Below are 17,238 nucleotides of genomic sequence, written 5' to 3' on the forward strand. Positions count from 1 at the left end.
TTCACGACACCCATGCAGGCGGGATCTGAAAGTTCGACTGCAAAATCCTACACTAAGGCACTGTACGAGCACATACACTTGTGCATGAATCGTGCCATCCCAAACAGAACCAAAATGCTCTTCTCCAAAAAAAAGGAAGCCAATCTGGTGGTCCCCTGCTATAAACAAACTCTACAACAGAAGATAGAAACAGTTGCAGAAAAGAGGAAAATCCCAGGATGCAAAAAACTCCCTCACCAGCCTTAGCAAGAAGCTGAGATCCCTCATAAAATCCTCAAAAGCTAGTTACGAAAATAAAATTGCCAAAGATTCCAAAGACAACCACAAAGCATTCTATAGTTATGTCAAGAATCTAAATGGCAATGTTCAGATCTGCTCTGAGCTAACAGAATGGCATTAAATATACTGATCCCAAGGATATTGCCAATATCCTGGCAGATCGATTTAGTGCCAACTGCACCCCCCTCTCACCCCCTAAAGGGCCCATCTCAATACCAAAAGATTGCCAAAGTCCGGTAATCGCAGTCACACAGGTAGAAACCGCACTCTCCAAAGCTAAGAATACAGCATCCATGGGACCAGAGGACTTCCCACGGTGTACTACATGAACTACAAAATGAACTGGCACCTCACCTAAGTGTCATGTTTAATCATAGCCTCGCCTCAGGCTTCATGCCCACTTGAGTGGCATACAGCTACAGTTATCCCACTCCACAAGGGGGGATCCGCCTTGGATCGCGGGAACTACTGTTCCCATCAGTCTGACAAGCCTGATCTGCAAGAGCATGGAACTTATAAACAAAGACATTGGCAACCTTCAAACACTACACCCCACCCAGTTTGGGTTTGTGAAGGGCCGATCTTGTCTCCTGAATCTGATTGACTTCTTCGAATCAGTCTCCAGAGCTGTGGACAAGGGTAAGGCGGTCCACACAGCCTATCTGGACCTTGCCAAGGCCTTTGACACCATCCCCCACTCGGGAATCATAGATAAACTTACTAAGCTGGGCATAAATCCCTACATCACTCAATGGGTTGCCAACTGGCTTACTGATAGAACACAGGCTGTAAAAGTAGCCGACTCCAAATCCAGCTCCAGACAAGTGGAGTACCTCAGGGTTCAGTCCTGGGACTACTCTCGTTTGGCATCTACTTCTCTGACATACAGGCCAACACTAAGGGACACTGGCTAACAAAGTTTGCAGATGACTGCAAACTGGGAGCCATTATTGAATCCCCAAATGATGTGGATATTCTACAAAAGGGCCTTACAGAAACAGATGCCTGGTACCAGAGCCATGGGCTCAAGCTTAATGCCAAGAAATGTATAGTTATCCACTTTGGAAAAAAACATGTATCCATGAATTACCACATAGGTGGCAGTACACTAAACATCGAAAGCATGATGAGAGACTTAGGTACACAGGTGGACAGTGTTCTCACTTTCGATAACCACATCGCCACAACAATCAGGAAATCCTTCTATGCGCCAAACCTCATCACTAAGGGCTTTTCATCCAGAAAAAAGGAGGTCATTGTCCCACTGTACTCATCCCTCATCAGACCCATTATAGAGTATAATGCCCCGTTTGGTATGTACCTCACAAGACATCTGCAACAGCTGAAAAGGCCACAGAAATACCTCACTAAAAGAATCACAGGCCTAAAGCAGATACCATATGCTGACCGTCTAAAAAAACTCCAGCTATACTCTGTGGCATATCGTCTACTCAGAGGCGATCTCTGCTTTAACATACAAGGCCATGTCAAACCCTGAGCTATTGGACATGCTCCACTTAAAGAAATCCCAATCCCTCAGAGCCACACGCTCCAGGGATCTAAACCTTGTCATCACAATGAACAAAACATGCTGGAGGGATAGGTTCCTGACCCAGAGACTCCCCATACTCTGGAACAGACTGCCCATACATGTCAAGCAGAGCGCCTCTTTGGTCCTCTTCAAAAGGAACCTTGATGATTGGATGGGAAATAGGAAATTCACCCTGGGGATCATGTCAGTCGCCCTGCTAGACAGGGTTCCAGAGAAGTAAACATGGTGGGAAGAAATATCCAGGGAATTGTTATGGCTAGGCTTGTATAGGCCCTAGGGCCAATAGCCTAGTACCAACCTATGAACTAGCACTGTGTGGTAAAAAGTATTGTCTTGTGTTTTGACTATTTGTTATTAAATATTTTTAAAAACTTTTCAACTGCTGCTGTTTTTGTAGAGATAATTTAGAGTACTTGCATGCCTTTGGTAAAATTGTACAAAGCCACTCTTAACAGCTTTAGCCCTGTGCTATACTACCAGTTGGATAATAATATTGCATAGTAATAATTGGACACCCTTTTAAGGGCCTTTGAGTAGCTGATAAATATTAGTGGATGGTGGCAAGTGGTACTACCATATAGTCTGGGAAAAAAGGCGGAAAGCTGGAGAACCTGTGCCAGCCGGAATTCCCCAGGAGTGTCTATGTGGTTGTATAAACTCTTCTCAAAGTGGGTGTGTGCATCAGCTACTTGGGCAGGGACACGAAGCACTGGTTGGACAGAGAGGATTCTGGAGGTTTTAGCTTGCCCACTAGGCTGAGATCTGGACCCTATAGCTGTGGCAGTGGGGAGTCTTATTGGGGACCTGGAGAGAAAGGGAGTGGACCAGCCCCGGACTGACTGTGATCTCTGTGTGCTCCTAAGGGAAACTGCACTTTACTGTGTGGTACATATGGTATAAAACTGGCATTTTGACACAGGCTTTGTAAAGTCCATGTTAGTTTTGGGCCACTCTCTCTGCAGGTGGCATTGACTCGGGTTCGAATCCTAACGACTTGATGAAGTAAAGATCCAAATAGTCGGTGCCATGCTAGTCCTGCAACGTTCTCCAGTGTCATCCCTATGGTTGTCATCAACGTGTCCAGCAATCCAGTTGCAGGTTACCCTCTTCACCTGGTTCCTTCAAACTTCTCAAACATAATATCTTTCAGTGATCTCTTTCTTCTGACAGTATGACCAAAATAAGACAGTCGTAACTTCAGCATTTGGGCTATGAGTGACATAGCTGGTCTGATGTCTTCCAAAATCGATTTGTTAGTACTTTTGGTGGTCAGCGGCATGCACAGAATCCTTCTCCAGCACCAAAGTTCAAATGAGGCAATCTTCTTTCTGTCCCATTTTTGTAGTGTCCAGCTTTCGCATCTGTAATTGACCACTGAAAAACAAGTGAGTGGACAAGTCCGTTCTTTGTTTTGAGTGTTATTTCCTCGCTTTTGAATACTTTGTTGAGAGCCTTCATTGTACAGTGACCAAGTGCTATTCTGTGAAGTATTTCTTCCCTGCTAGTTGCTTCCATGTTTACAAAGAGCCCAAGAGATTATAATTCTAAACAACTTTTAGTCTATCATCTTCTAGCTCAAAATCTTCATTTTCCCATGTTCATGATCTTTGTTTTGTTTATGTTCAGTTTTAATCCCATATTATGACTTTCGGCTTTGACTTCTCAATAGATACATCATGTCCTCTTTGCTGCTGGTGATGATGTGTCAGCTGCATAATGCAGACTGTTTATATTTTGGTCGCCAACTCTGAAACAGACGTCTCCTCTTCCAAAATTTTCTTTTCTGAAGATGGCTTCACTGTAAAGGTTGAATACATAAAGTGGCAAGAAGTATCCTTGCCTGGCCCTACATTTTATTGGAAACCAATCAGTGCTGTCATATTCAGTACTCACTGTAACTTCTAGGTCAATACACAGACATATTGGTTCCTTCATTTGCAGCACACTATTCTGATTCAACACAAACAATTATGCCTTCAAGATTTTCCAAGCTTGTATTTAGTCTGCTTCTCATGAACATGCTTACTTTAGCAAGTATCATACTTTTTACTATATTTACAATTTTCTTTACATTTTACTCACTCACATAATTTAATACATTCACTTCATCATTTTGTCTTTTTACTAGTTCAGTTTCTCTAACCATTTAAATTGTTTTTTTTCAAAGCTGAATTCACTCTTAGCTCTAAGCTTTCAAACACTTCATTATTAGCCAGCACATTCACAACTCTCTCTACAGTTTGTTAATCTTTTGAAATTCATATGTTCATAGGTACTTACTAAGCCACAGACCTTTTTGGATCTCATGAAGACTAGCCTTACATTCCCATGGCAGTTTTTAGTCCTCTCAGATGTTAGCTAAATCCCATAAAGGACTCTGTAATGTTAATTAAACTTACTACATTCTTATATGTAACACTCTTGCTCTCAGAAAAAAAAAACTGCAAATGGCTTCCACTTTCTTGCCCAGAAAGACAGTACCCTTTGACTTTCTGTATCCTGTTTGGTTGAAATTTGAAAATGTGTGAAACTCTTCTTCTTTGATGGTCAGGTCAAATGTTTTGTGAAACTGAACAGTTCTGAGGGGTTATACTGACCATTTTCAGTTTTGGTTATTTGGGACTAAAGTCTGATGATCAGTGACCCACTATATTATAACATAAAGCAGCCATTTTCCAGTAAAACAGCTTAATCTGGGCCTAGTTAGCGACTGCTTGGGTGTTTGGAAGGGTGTTCTTGTCTGAACAGGATTTTTTTTAATAGGAAAAATATATGTGACACCACATCATGATGTGCACCCAAGATAACTCAGTCATCTGTTTCTATGTCACTAGTAATGGCATAAGACACCACCAAAACAGAAGAGCAACTTTAATAACTCACAAAATGGCATAAAAGCAGGAAAAATAGTTAAACAACTAGAACTGGCACAACAAACTCAATGCAGTATGAGATAAACAGCTGTTGAAGACACAGTTACATTAAACATTCAGTTAGATGTACACACGATTTAAGAGCTATATACACTTTTTATTATCGTGCTAATAAACATGTCAGCATGAAACATGGAGACAGTGAATACATGAGCTCACAGAGTGCTTTTCCATCAAGCCTTTATTCCAAAAGCCAAGACCCAATCCAGACTAATGACTTACACCCCAAACTACTAATAAATAACTTCTTAAAGAGTTAGTACATCATATGCCTAATATGTACCATAATGCTAGCTTTATATATTTTAATTATAATTTTAGATATCACACTGTTGAGCCTAGCTTGACACAAAGCTGGGTTTATATTTTCATGTGTACCTTTGTCTGTCTTTGCACATTGTCTGACGTAAGACACAGTCCATTTTAAATCCTTCTTCTTCTTTCGGCTTTTCCTGGTTAGGGGTCGCCACAGCAGATCACCTGTCCGCTCATGAGGTGGAAAAAAAAAAAAGCTTTGTTAAGTACTGCTCATAGTACGAGTAATTAGACAGTAGGCTAATCAAATACATGCACATAGTTCAGTTTTAAATAAAAATTAAACAATTTATAGACTTCTTTCTCTTTTCTTAAAAAGCAATAGAATTAGGAATAAAAATAGGTTGTGGTTATCTTCACAGTATATGCAGCAATTTTTATATACAGCAGTGGCCATCATTACTTCTGTGTTGAATACATACATTCTCTCACAGCCGCTAACAGATCATAAATTTAACAGCTGTGAAGAAAGCAGTAACATGCAATCAGGTGAAGGTGGCAGACTTAGAAGCCTGGTAATGCGCCACTATTTTGCTGTCCCAGGTGTTGTTTTCAGTGACGAATTTGGCACTGGGTCTAAAGTGTTCAGAACATGTCACCTGCAGCATCAATGTACATCTAGTAGAAATATGCGCACATACATATGCAACTACGATTCTACAGCAGGAGTGTGAAAGTATTGAACATACAAGACCACAATGAAAACTGAAGTTCAGTCACTACACTGTGTGGCGACGTTTAGTATGCACTCTATAATAAATATTAACTGTACCATCTAAACTGAAAAGGTTCTGGATTTTTTTCTCTTTAATTTACGAAACGCACACGAGCTTTAACTTGCCACTAATTTAAAATACCGTTAGCAATCGTCAATACAATATTCCAATAATCAGAACAGTTTGAAGCATTTATGCCTTGGACCCCTAAAACTTGCTTCAAGACAACACACGACCATACAAACGTGTACGATATAAAGTATGTCTATAATACACACAGCCACGTGAAAACTGACAGAACACACCCTAGCTTGCATATTAACAAGAAGTTATACATAAAAACTACAAATTACAGAGACGGTGCACTAAAATACAACTTACACAATACTAAATTATTATACAGAAACATGCATAACAAAACCGAAAACCACACCCCTAGCGGTTGCTCGGTCTGAGCTGCCGCTATCACCGGCGGCCGGACGACGAGTAGATCCGGAAGTGAGTGTTGTTTCTTCTTTTCCTCTCTTTGCGCAGCCGACAGAGGAGGTGCAACGGTGGATTGTAGGGGTAGTGAGTCAGAAGGAAACTGTGAGTTGTACGTGAACCTCGTGATTTCGGAGCATTCAGCAAAGACGGCGCAAGCAGTCTGGAATTGCCTGAGAGAAACAGGTAAGGCAGCTATGAAATAAAAAAAATGACAGCAGGTTCCTGGTGTTAAGGGACTCTTTGGAATGGCGAGTTTGGGTGACCGCGCATTGAGAGGCCGTGACTTTATGAAGCGCGCACCCGTGTGGCTGTAGTTAGAGTGAGAGCTGTAGAGAATGGTGCTGGAGTAGTAGTAAGTTTTGTGACAGTAAGGTCTCGTAGGCTACTAGTAGAGAGTTTCTTCCAGGCCTCATGTTAGGGCAGAGTAAATATTGGGCCCAATGTTTGTGTTTGGTGCCCAGCGCACGAGTGATCATTAGAGAACTGAAGGGGGTGGGGCCGTTAATCGCAGGCGGTACAAGGTGGATGTTGGGCCTGGTGGTCTTACCGGCTTAGGGGGTAGTGGTGGGAACATGTTTGGGCTCTTAATTCTTTTACCTAATTTTGGGATAATATCACGTTTGATCTTTAAGTGGGAGATATGTATTGGCAGTCTAAGTGGCAAGTAGAGTGGTTGCTGATATGCTCTCTTGGTTGAACTGATGGGACTTCACTCTTCATTTGTCAGGTTGTGACTGTCTTTTCAGTGCTGTCACTTCAGATGCTTAAGACTTGATAGTTTTCTTGTCCGTTAGTCTGGCTGAGTCATGGTATTGTTACTGGAGAGCGTAGAACAAGTCACTGCTGCAATTTAAGGCAGGACAAGCTCATGTCAGTAACTGCTGTCAGCTCTAATTTTTATTGACCCCCCGGGTTGGCCTTAAAGTTTTTTTTTTATTATTGCATTTTAGCACTAGTATGCCAACGTCTTGTTGATAGCAAGCGATAGTGTCATACTCTGTGCATGTGCTAGCTTGCATGCTTTGCTGTAAGTGAGTAAACTTTTTTTTTTTACTTTCAGTTAAGCCATATACGTTATCTTTAAAATTGCACAACGGTGGTTGCGTAATAGCAGTTTAGTGGAGGTTGGTAGAATCTCTGTTTTCACTGTAATTGGGATGAAGTAATCTTTTCAATATTTTAGAGTGAAGACTTTGTTAGTACTGGGTTGAAATGAGAGCCATTGTGATGACTAGATGGTGGCGGAGTTCTAGTTTCTTCCAGTTTTTTCTGTTGGTGTAGCTTGGATTTGTAATTGCCTTTTTTAATTAAAGTGCCAGTCTTGTTTCTGTTTTAAAGTGTTTTTGTAAAGCAGGCAGTTACAGATTTTTTTTAATGTTTACTGATAGGATCCATGTCACTGTTGATGGGATCATGTCACTTTAAATGTCTTTCAGTATCCCACTGTTTACGTCTAGTGTTGATTGGACACTAGCTATTATGACATTTCTAGGGAAAAATGGGGGTTTGGAAGTTTTTGTACCTTTTAACTTTAAGTTGGAGTAAAGGAAAGAACTTGTATAACTCTTCTGCTAAAAATTTTGCGAATGTACTTGATGCCACCACAGAGATTTTATATAATTTGAGGAAGTTAGTAGAATGTGATGTTGGTAATGGCAACACTATTCCATGCACTGTTTAATGTTAAGTCCATGTCTGCTTGGTGTGGTCATGAGTGGTCTAGTAATAAGAATCTACAATAAAAAGCAGCTGTATGAAGTATTGTACAGCTCCTCTTCAGTACCTATGGGATTTGGTGGGGACTGTACATCACTTCTAAGTTGGATCCCCCCCTTTTTTTCGTAAAACTAATTGGAGAGGGCCAAAAAAGGCTTCAATAATGACGTAGTCACATGAAATATGTAGGCAGGTTAGAAGTGGAAGTCTGCATTGTTGTATTTTGGTTAGACTAAAGCCACAACCGGAAAAGTACTCCTACACTTTGGTTAACATATGGATTACATTAAAAAGGAGTATAACATGCAGTAAGTTAGAAGTAACAGCAATTAGGAGAATGAAACGGCGATCCATAAACATGAAAACCAATTAATAGTGATACCGGAAAGTAGTGAAACCAGAGGACTGATTTTGTTTATAGCTTGATCATAATGCTTGGGACCAACTAGTCTCCAAAGGGCTTGATTGCATAATCTCATGTTGGTATTTATTACTTTGGCTAACATATGATTACATTAAAAAGGAGTATAACATGTTTATACAGATATGTGCATATAAATGTTTACATATAAACACACGTTTGTATATTTGATGCAACTTGTGTGCACACATACATTCTGTAAAGTATTGTGTCGTGTATGTTTAAAATCTTCTCTTTGGAAAGAAGTTAATTGACGACCTTTGATGGTAAATAGACTACCCATAATTCTTGAAAGCGTCTCATTTTTTGTTATATTTTTTTAAAACGCCTTAATTAAAATATTTAAGACATATGTACCCGCATTAATGCAAAACAAACCATATCAAAATTTTTTTCTATTTACAGATGTGCATTAAATGTTTTTTTTATAACTCTTTCAGTCCAGTGTTACATAAATTGTTCAATTCCTGCCTTCTTTTAAACCTCACTCCTCTTCCTGAACATTATTCTGCACGTATTGTTCCCGCATGTTCCATTTTCAGTTTTTTATTGTTGATATTTTACTGTAGTGTGGGATTTCCCAAGCTGATGTTAGGTGTTTCAGCAGTGTATTCCAGGAATAGATTTTCAAAGTATAACTTGATCAGTTATCAGCCACATTGGAGTCGCTTCTGAGTAATCTGTAAGAGAAAAATAATATAATTACAAGCTCCTGAAACCTTTAAGTTTTCCAATCTTGTAATTTTTTCTAGTGAGGTATTATACCTTTTCACATTCTTTCAATTGGCTTGTTCGAATGATATAATATGCAGCATTATATTCCGTGATAAGTCTGATCATTGATATAAAAAGTGGTACAGTGATCTTCCTGAAGTGATGAGTGGCCCCATCAGCATTCGTAGATCAGATCTTAAATGTATTTTTTGCCAAGTATTGTGATCCAACATTAAATGACAGTAGTTCAGTCTTTTAAACAGATTAAAAAGAGGAAGTGCTTCCCAACACCTAAGCAATTTGCAGTGTACCAGTAATTGACAAGACAGCACTATTGTTGAATCTTAGGTAATACTATTAAGGCAGCTATTTGCAACACAGTAATAATAATATAGGTGTTAGCTATTCATAGAGCTTTTATCAAAAAATCCTGTAGGTAGCAGGAAAAGTATTGTTATATGATGTCTGTACATTAACTGCTGTGAGCTGGGTTAGAAAAATATTTTTGCTTTTATAAATTACATTATTATAGGATATGCATGATAGGGTGGGGAAATTGTGTTCCAAAGTTGTGGGCATGCACTGAGAAAGGTGTGGTACTTGGTAGGATGGAATGGCTAATCTGTGAGTGCAGGGTCCTTTGGAGTTGGCTAAAGGGATACCAGAGGTGAACACTTTCCATTGTTCAGCAGTTTGTAAATAAATTGACTTGTTTGTATCTTGCGGTATATAGAAAGGTGCTGGCTGTGTAATATACTGCTAGTGAACTTTACACACTGGATGATCCGGGTTCGACTCTCAGTCCAAGTTCTGGAGGAGACCGATGGGGAAGAATATGACTGAGCAACTGATACAGGCTCATTCTTCTCTGGGGTGTGATTCTTGGCAAAGTCATACAGCAAAAACTCTACCTTAGGGAAGGATCGGGATCGTTGCAGTTACCGCTAGGGACTTGTTAGCATAAGCTCGCCAAGGAGTGCAAATACACAGTTGCTGCAATTATAGGCTTGGAGACGTGTGCACTTACACTGTTTGGCTTAGCTAATGTTGCGGTCTTTCTTTTTGGCAAACAGTGGGAGTTTGAGTGTACAAAAGTAGTTCTTATTCCCTGTTGAATGACAGTCATGATATGCAGCTCTTGCCTCCTTTCTGTAGTATTCTAGGATGTCAACAACCATGATAGGCTGACTGTGGAACTTGATGGTTGGAAGGAGAGATATCTGGGAACAAAAATTGTATGGAAAAATAAAATAAGGTTTCTGCGAAGACAGTTGCATTCTTTACAGTAATATAAGTAAATCTGTCTGTGTTGTATGGGGTTATCATCGGACATATTTAAAGTGTAACCTGCAGTGTGTCTTGACATTATGCAAGTGGTGATGATGATAATTTTCCAGAATTTACTGCAACTGTAAGAAGCTTAAGAGTAGTAGGCTTTAAGTACTATTGTTTATTTATTTGTTTATTTTTTTTGAATATGTAAATCATTTTGGACATGAATATAACTAGATACCATGGTATTTAAAGGAATTTAATGTTTCACTGTCCCAAGCTTGTGTATGAGGGAACCATTATTTAAGTCCAGCAGCTGTTACAAATAAGACTGTTTAGAGAAGCTGATGTCAGGATATTTGCAGTTGAACCGGGTATAGTTCATATTCTAGTGTATATCGTGATTGACTGACGAAATTAAGATTGTTGCATTTCATTGAAATGTAAATATCAATACTTTTTTTGAAAATTTTTTGTAGGGGGGTTGTGCTCCTCAACCCTTTCTTTCACTTTATACTTTTTTTTGGTCGCCTGATATTTATTATACCTAACAACAGATGAAATGGCAAGATTTGATGTTAAACTTTGGACAAAATTGTACCGTACAAAGTACTATTGCTGAGTTGACAGACTTTCCTTTTCCTTGTGAACATTAGAAAATGTCTAGATCAGTATACTGCTTAGTCTTGTATGTAGATCTTTACCATGGTATGTGACAGAGCATTTGAGCCACCAGTTACTCTGGAAAAGTAGCATTTTCTTTCTTTAACTATTGCTTGCTTATTTTATGTCGTATTGCCTTGTCTTTTTTGTTGCGTATATATATCTGTTTGTGCAGTTGCACTTTTTTACTTTATAAGAAATGACTTGTTCTCTGTTAAACATGTACAGTTGGTTCATTGTGTCTTTCATTAACTCCCTTAGTGCGGGAGTGCAAGCTGTTTATGTGCTTTCTTTAATGTTAGGTAAGGCCAGATTCATTAATGTCTACACTAAGTGTAAACTAAGTTTACACAGTCTGTATTCAAGAACATCCCTACCTCATTTGTTGTGATTTCTAGTTACTCATCGATTTACATGGTGTACATCTTATTGAATCCCCCTTGATAGTATGGCTACAAGAAAATCATTAGGAAAACTAAAATTAGGAGAAAGAAGGTGTGAGTTATACTTGTGTAGTCTGTTCACACAGAAGGGTGTACACTTGGGTAGGCATTAATGAATCCCAGGGGGTAGTCTTCAATACCTTTCTATTTTGTTCTAGGTTGAGGTATATTTTTTAACATTACTGGTGTTACTCTTGCTTAATTGTTTCATATTTATTTGTTCTCTGAAAAGCTAGGTGGAATTAACTGTTCTTTATGATTATTGCTTAAAGGGCACTCTAGGGTTCATTTCACTAGATATTTTGTAGATTCAGTGACTTCATTTAAAAGTGGGTCTTTCTCAGAGGGTGTCTGTGAAGTGGGTAAGTGGTAAAGCATGTAAAAGTTTGTAAAACATTGAGTTAGTTGTATAGTCAAAGGCTGGAGGGGGGTTGCTAAAGGAACCTTTCAGGAGATGCTAGATTGTGCCTTTGCCCAGTTGGAGATGTTTATGTGATTTGCTATTTTACCCAAAGCTTTACCAGTTTGGGAGTCAGAAATGTCTTAAAAAGATATCCCTATAACATAGTTTGAAATACTCATCATGAAAAGTGATACCAGTCTCTATCTTTTCCTCTATATATCCAAGGTATCCTCTCAACTTCCTCTCTCTCAAAGTTGTCAGGTGTGTGTATATTTTTTGTTGATTTGTGGCGTTTTTAGTATTTCTCTAGTGTTGGAAGTGTGATTAGTTAACTGTTACGTGGCAGAGAAATGCTCATGAAGCCACCTTGCTGCCATGCCTAGCTGGAAGGAATTTTATGTGATACGAATTGCTTAGTGTTTTATTTTATTTGGCAAGTGATGTCATGTTGTACAAGGCCCTGCATTTCTGTATTATAGTAGTAGTAAGAGGAACTTAACTCTTTCAGTGGCTGTTAGAGATTTGACCTAAAATGCCTCTGCAGGATTAAAGTTGTGTCTTCAAGAGCTGTATTTAGAACCTATAGTTAAGAGTGTGGGGACCTTGGCAGTACATATGAGTGTTAGGATCACCCCATCCTTCTTATTCTGTCATTAGGAACATGATACAGCAGCAGGGCTACGTGGTCATAATTTGGACAAGAAAGTGCCAGCTTCTGATGGCATACCCAAAAGTGTGGCTTGAGAGTCAGGAATGTATCTGAATGTCTTTTATGGTGCATATTTCAGACATTTTTTTTTAAAAAAAAGTTTGAAAACAAATCTGGCTGATCCCAGGACTACCTGCACCCCTCCCCCCAATAATGTCTTTAGTTTTTCCTTTTACTGGATGCGGTTCTCTGTTGTACTTTTTCACTGTCATAGAACTCTGTCTTTTAATTTAACTTTTAGACTTCTTTAGGGGCCTTAGATCCTGAGTAACATCTGTAAGTAGAAGTCTTAAGTCTGTAGTTGCGTGATGGGATGGTTCTGCTGTTGACAGATTTTGTTGTTGTTCACGTGCTCTGATTGCCCATAAATAATCAACAAGCAAAACGGTCCCAACAGATGATAATAGTCATACACATTGTAAACACACCAAAAAAGTCTAAATAAAGGTTAGAGACCTTATTCTGGTTATAATGTTAGTACAAGCTTTCGTCTTTCAGTAAACCAAAGACTTAGTCAGACTATATCCATTTTGTTTTCTTTGTTTTTATTTCTGTATCCATAAATGATGCACAGTTTTATTCTATTCATTCCTGATTAACCCTTTTTATCTAGTTCAGGGTGGTGGGAGAACCGGAGCCTATCCTAGGCTGAGTAAGAATGTAAGACACCTGACATTAATCCTGGGTAGGTCATTAATGTATTGTAGGATGCACGTGCACTGCAGATAGTTAATTATTATGGCTAGTCTTTGGGATTTAAGACTAACTTTGCATGAATGTGGGAAGGAGATGCAGACTTCACAAAGAAGATACTGAGACCCAAATTGGAAAACAAAGTGCTGTGAAGCATCCGTGCTAATGAATACATCACTCTGCCACCCAGTAGTACTCTTCCACATTTTTAACTTTTCTTAAAGCCATTAAGTCCCTCCTCCAAAAACTGATTTCCATTTAGTCTCCATTCTTCCCATACTTGGTAAACTAATCCGCTTGGTTATTACACCTACCAATGTCATCTACTATCCTCAAAACAGCATGACTTTCGGGCTGGTAGGAGCATTTGTGCTGCATTCTGGACACTTGTATCCTTCTGGCTATGGACAAAGGCCTCAATGTTCTAACCATCTTTGACTGCACCAGAGCTTTCATTGTGGTTGACCATAACATTGTTTTAGATCACCTGTCTGAAATTGGAATTAGCTCAGCTACAGCTCTCTGGTTTAAACATTCTTTCCAACTGGTACTTCTATGCAGTTTCCCAACATCCTCTCTCCTTCCACCACTTGTCTTAAAGGACTTCCTCATGGCTCCATTCTGGCTCTCGGCTCTTTTCCATTTGCAGTAATAAACTACCACTTGACCTCTCTCACCTCCCCCCTTTGTCTTTGTGCTGATAACATGGTCTTATTTCAACCAAATTGACCTCTTCCAAGCATCAATAATTACAAAATGACTTCTTTTCTCTTACCAAATGGCTTAATAACAAACAGCTTATTCTGAACACTTCCAAATCTAAAACAGTGCTGTTTAGTACTGCCTGTGAATGGCAGACTAAATACCAATTACTTCTTATCCATGACCATCTTGACAACTCCATCGATCACGTCATCCCCTTCAAATACCTTGGCTCGATCCCGCACTTTCACCTTCACCTACAGCAAATGTGGAAGAAAATAAAATAAATTACCTTCTGTTTTGGTCATACACAATTTTCCCCTTTCTCTCTCTCTTGACCAATCAGGAATGCTGTAGGCAAGGATATTCTTCTAGTTCAGCTTGTATATGGACTTCCACCAATTTAGAACAGAATCAAAGAAAAATTCCCGCATCCAGACTGTAATCCACTCTGCCATTTCATTATCCGCTCCCCTAGAAATGAGCGTCGTCATATCACTCTTAGTAAAGCCATTTGGCTATCTGTCCAACAGTGTGCAAATGTGCTTCTTGGGTCCCAACGCTACAATCTTCTCAAAGAACACTTCTCTTTCCCTTGCAACCGACTTTTATTCAGGTGGCTTCCTAATTACAATCTAAGAAGTCTTAACCACTTTGTTCCACTTCAGTGTCCCAAAAGACAGACTTCATTGCACTAATCATGCCTTCTTCCTACATGCTTCTCATTCCATGCTCATCTTAAAAATCCTCTCCGGTCCGAATCAGTTTACAGATGCTTTTCCTCTCCACACATCACCTAATTCACCCACTCTCTGCTTCACCAGTCAGGCCCCCTTGTCTTCCTCACATTATTTTTGTGCCCTAATATATGACCTCTCTTCCACATTTTATATATTATATTTATTTAATTTCTGTGTGTCCTTAACTTATATTTGCTATCTTTTACACTTTGTGCTCTAACCCTTTACCAGTTTACTATCTCTTCTGCCCTCCTTACTTTAACCATGCATTCATATAGTCCTTTATACTGGGTATTTTATTATCAGTACTGTTATTCACTAAAATCCTCCATGAATTCATCCACTTCTATAAACATACCGAATTGGTGCTGATTAGTTTTTGGCGCCAATTCTGTATGTTTATAAAAGTGGAGAATTCATGGAGGATTTTAGTTTCTGAAGAAGTTCTTCATTGAACGAAAGTGCTTAAATTGGTAATAAAGATCTCGTTTGTGGCACCTGGGCTGCGTTTTTTATTTTTCTGGTTTATCAGTACGTTGCCGTTCGCATTTAGTACCGTCAACCTCTGTTCATCAGAGACGTACCGGCCAGACCGGGGATGCATTTGCAATTTTCCCATCCAATGATCAGGGTTTCTTTTGAATAGGATCAGCGATGAACTTGGCTTCCTATAAATGAGCAGCTTATTCCATAGCATGGAGTTCCTTTGAGACACATGTTTGTCTCTCCAGCATGCTGTATTTATGTCGAAAGCAAAGTTCAGGTTCTTGGACGTAGTGTTTTTGATGCTGTTTGTTTTGCTATGTGCAAGAGATCTGTCAGAGCTGGATATGAGGATGCCTTGTGTGCTAGGCATAAATCGCATCTCAGTAACTTAGGAGACAGAGTACAGATGTGGGGCCTTAAGGTGATTTTGTGTAGGACAGGGCTCCTCCTGGTGAGGAACCTTTGAGGGTGTTCAGCTGTTGCAAGTACCTGGTCAGGTACATGCCAAATTGTACACTCTGGGTCTGATAAGGGCTGAGTAGAGTGATAGCATAACTTCCTTAGACCTGGATGCAATACCTTTGCTTATGAGTTGGGTGATTATAGAATGATTTTCTTATCTTGGCTACATGTTGGTCGAAGGCCAGATTAGTTCCCAGATTCCTAACTATTGGGTCGTCTCTTAGGGTTGTTTTTTGTTTTATTGCTGGAGTAATTAGCTTGGGTGGATGATTTCCCAAAGGGGAATACATAATGCATTTCTTTGCATTGCATTTTAATCTGTGGCTTTGTCATCCGTCATTGACCTGTTGTATGATGATGGTGTGGGGGGAGGGGGTAATCCTATGATAACTCCCAATTTAGTCATCTGCAAACGTACTGGGTCAGAGACCTTTGACAGTACCCTTGACATCTGAGAAGTAGATGCCAAGCAGGAGCAGGCCCAGCACTAAGCCCTGGGGTACTCTGCTGGTGACTGGTCTTCCTGATCCTGACTTTTTGGGTCCAATTTGTGAGCCAGCCAGTAACCCTGTTGCTTTATGTAGGGATTTATGCCTAGTTCTGAGAGTTTGCAACGGCAAGACCACAAACAAATAAAACCAAACACTCCAGCAAAAGTCGGTAATCCAAAAAGCAAGCAAAACACAAGTCCACTAAACTGGTCTATGTCACCATATTGAATGGTGATAATGCCGAACGCCAAAATATCAAAAGTTCACAAGAATGAAAGTGTTTTTTGGGGTCTCGGTACAGTGAGGATTGGGATATTTGCCCTTTCCTCACTGTAGTGTGACCTCGGAGTGGGAATATATATTTAGCGGGGGGGGGTGCAGCCCCCCACAATAGCAAGTTCGCTGTCATGAACTTTTGATATTTTCAACATTTGGCATTATCACCATTCAGTATGGTGATATAGACCCCCACTAAACAATGCAGAAGTTTAATAAAGACGAATAGGTAAGCACTTTCGTCTCTGCTCATTCAGAGACTTCATCAGATGAATGTAGAAACACAGTATGATAGTTTAAAAAAAAAAAAAAAAAAATGTCAAAAGGTCACGCCTCCTTGACTCAAACAGGATCCATTATTTAATTAAATCTACTTAAAGAACCATTTCTGTATGTGTAAGAAAACAAAAGGCAGTCCTACCAAAAATAATTAAAAACTCTATAGATTCAATAAAACCCGAAACATTTTCACATGTATATTTGTTCTTTTAACACTCATGCATATAAAATCACATATATAAATAAGTATACAAATACAAAATCCTCCACCAAAGAAATTCTTATCAAATTAACAAAAAAATATATATATATATATATATATATATATATAAGTGTGTGTGTGTGTGTGTGTGTGTGTGTGTGTGTGTGTGTATGTATGTATAAGGTGCAGGGTTTGATTTTTATAGGTTAGGTTCATAGGTTAGTATTAAGCTAACTGCCCTTGCGAGCCATTTTAAGCCAAGCCAATTATCCCTTGTGAGACTCA

General features: G+C 39.3%; 1 protein-coding gene across 1 annotated transcript in view; it reads left to right on the top strand.

Annotated features, from left to right (window-relative positions):
• Positions 1–6,280: 6,280 nt before the first annotated feature.
• CUL9 (cullin 9) overlaps positions 6,281–17,238 on the top strand; it is a 2,881,018-nt gene continuing 2,870,060 nt past the window's right edge. The window contains exon 1 of the mRNA XM_044060287.1: positions 6,281–6,464. The gene's annotated coding sequence lies outside the window, so the exon portion shown is untranslated. The remainder of the gene's footprint in view (positions 6,465–17,238) is intronic.

The sequence above is a fragment of the Protopterus annectens genome, chromosome 1.part0, assembly GCF_019279795.1.
Source record: "Protopterus annectens isolate FY-2018-M chromosome 1.part0, PAN1.0, whole genome shotgun sequence".
Taxonomy (NCBI): domain Eukaryota; kingdom Metazoa; phylum Chordata; order Ceratodontiformes; family Protopteridae; genus Protopterus; species Protopterus annectens.